This window comes from Ceratosolen solmsi, unplaced genomic scaffold (assembly GCF_000503995.2).
Source record: "Ceratosolen solmsi marchali unplaced genomic scaffold, CerSol_1.0 scaffold28, whole genome shotgun sequence".
NCBI classification, from domain to species: Eukaryota; Metazoa; Arthropoda; class Insecta; order Hymenoptera; family Agaonidae; genus Ceratosolen; species Ceratosolen solmsi.
The window spans coordinates 4,502,941-4,505,890 of record NW_011948429.1 but is presented as its reverse complement, the minus strand read 5'-3'; positions in this window follow the sequence as shown (position 1 = coordinate 4,505,890).

Below are 2,950 nucleotides of genomic sequence, written 5' to 3'. Positions count from 1 at the left end.
TCTCTCTCACTCTCTCACTCTCTCACTCTCTCTCTCTCTCTCTCTCTCTCTGGATCGCTACTTCATTGCCTAAGAATTATACCTAGCGTTGGCGAAATTTAAGCAGTACTTAATATAGCCTACACGTACGTTATATACACGTGGACATTATACGGGCCTTCTTCTACTTCTTTATTCCAATTTTGCTAATTTTTCGATTGCTTTAAAGGGGAGGCTTGATTTCGAAAGGAAACATTCTGCTACCTTTGTACTGTTTAATATTTAAAAACAAGTCATAAATAAGGCACTGCGTGTAAGTGCATAACCACATCGCGTGCACCGGTCTTGGCTCGAGTGGCTTTCTTACGATGACGATGGAACATGGCGGCGACCGGCGGATTATCATCGCGGCCAGACTCTTAAAAGTGAAGATGAATGTTGTGTTGAAATCGCGAGGGTATTAATGATATTGCCGCTATTTCTTCTGCAACTTGGCAAATCGCTTCTTTTTTTTTTTTTTTTTTTTTTACGGGCCTTTTATTAGTAAATCATCACCTTCTTTCATCATTGAATTCTTTTTGGACAGCAGCTAATAAAGCATTGCTATTTTTTTAATTTATTGTTCTTACGAGCAGGATTTTCTGATTGGAATTCTCTAGAAATATTTATCGAATTTAATGTAAATAATCGGCAATTCTTTCCATCTATCATTAATTACAATTTTTATTATACGACATGCTGCAGTTCCAAGCACTTTTATAATCATAAGTTCCGACGGTATTACTGCTATAATCCAAAAGTGTCGGTTGAATTTATTATTTTCTTTAATAAACCAACGAATACTCGTTGTTGTATAACAGCAAAATTACACTTTAAAATTATGCAAAAGTGACATTGAGCACGTAAAGAATTATTGTAATTTTTTATTCCATATATAGGCCTTGGTAATACGAATTTTAAGAAATCTTCTAAGACTTCTTAACTTTAATTCGAGTATAAAATCAATCGCTATTATCTTTATAATAAAATTAACCTCCAAGCTAAAAGTATTAAAGCTATTTTCATCATATTTTTTAAATTAAATTCCATCCATGGAATAGAAGTATTCGAATGATCAAGTAACATATGATGTAACGTTATGCATAATGTTATACATGCCCAAGCATTTGCACACAGACATTATATTATTCTATAACATTATAATTGTAATAATTAAAAGTATAAACAAATCGCCGATAATCAAAGTCAATTTAGTAACGTGCGATATCAAGTTCTTATTATATTTGCAGAATGTGTAAAATTATAAGTCATAGCTTATCCAATGAACTATGTATATAGCTGCGCTCGACTATGCATATAATAGAGCTCGACGCGCAAATATATCATTCGGTTGATGAAAACATCACTTGCTCGTAAGCTTTTCATTTGCCTTTTCTCTCTATTTTCTAGGCTTTCTTCCGATATTTTTGCTTCGTTTCGATAACCGAGATGATTCCCAAGAGTCCCGTTAAGGCACAATGTATCGCGTATCGCGCTATAAAGAGACTACTACTATCATACATAGATACAATAATTTGTTGCATTCCCCTTGCAAGTACGTTCGTCAATAAGGGTAGCGAGAGGTTCAGCGATATGTAATAGAGACAAACAGACAAACAGACAAACAGACAAACAGACGACGATAACAACGCTAGAAGACGAGAGTGTGAATTATTTAGTGAGCGAAATTCATATGCAGACTGTACCCACCGTGAAACCGCCCCGCCTAAACAGTGCGTTAACCCATGATTTATGAAACAACCCCACCTCCCGGTACCCCCCCCCCCCCCCCCCCCCCCCCCCCCCCCGCCTTTTTTTTTTCTTTCACTTTTTTTTTTTCCACAGCATACGCGCCCGCGTATCTGCTATGTAGCGCTCTCTCGTATATGGCTCAATTTTCGGCCTCTCCCTTCCTCTTTGCAGAACTTTCTTGTTTGTTCGGTTCTCCATTGCGTTGCTCCGTCAACCCTTTTAGATCAGTTGTAGCCTATTGTTAAATGAGAGCTCGCGCGACTTTGTCCTCACATGCTCGCGCTTATTAAACACTCACAATCGTCGCCGGATTTTTTTTTTTTTTTTTAATATAGAACGTGCCTCGTACGAACCCGTCCCCATTATAATTACGATTATAAAGTGCATATACATTTATGGCAGACTTCATTAATATATGAATTACTTAATGGGCTATCCGAACAATGTAGCGTTACTATTTTAAGTACGGGGCAGAAGATTTTTCGAACGCAAATAACACTAACTAATATTTCAGTAGACCAGATGAAAATTTCAAGCCACTTAATATAGTTATATAATTTATGTTTATTTAATATTTACAAAAGATATTTATTAACGGAATATGTATGCTATTGTACCTAGAGTTGTCACTGTTGAAACAAAATATTACTGCATTATCGGTATTAATCGTAGATAATAATATGCCATTGCAATGTTAATGATGAATTTTTAAGCTTTGCAAGGGAGTACACGTTGTATATTCTTCAACTTGTAATTCTATATAATTCTACCTATTTCTAATTATTTGCATTGTCGTTCACATGTCGCATTAATATATAAATGTACTTATAGAGCTATACATAGTTAATTATTTGACAAGAGTATTGTAGGTGTGTTGGTAAGACTCTTACGAATCGCACGTAATATCGATAGAGCTACTTATGTTTTCTTCGCCTATTAGCATCGTATAATATAACAATATCGTATTATCATCTATTCATTATATGCAATACTTTCATCGACCAATTAAACGGCTTGATTTTCTAACGGTACGGGGCTGAAAATAGTCAATGCTATTATGTAACGCACAAGGTGCACAATATTGCATAGAGTGCAAGACATCATCCTAACTTGGCAATAAGTAAAAAGTAAAGAGTAAAGAGTAAAAAAAAGGTGGAGGGGTAATTGGGGGGAGGGGGGA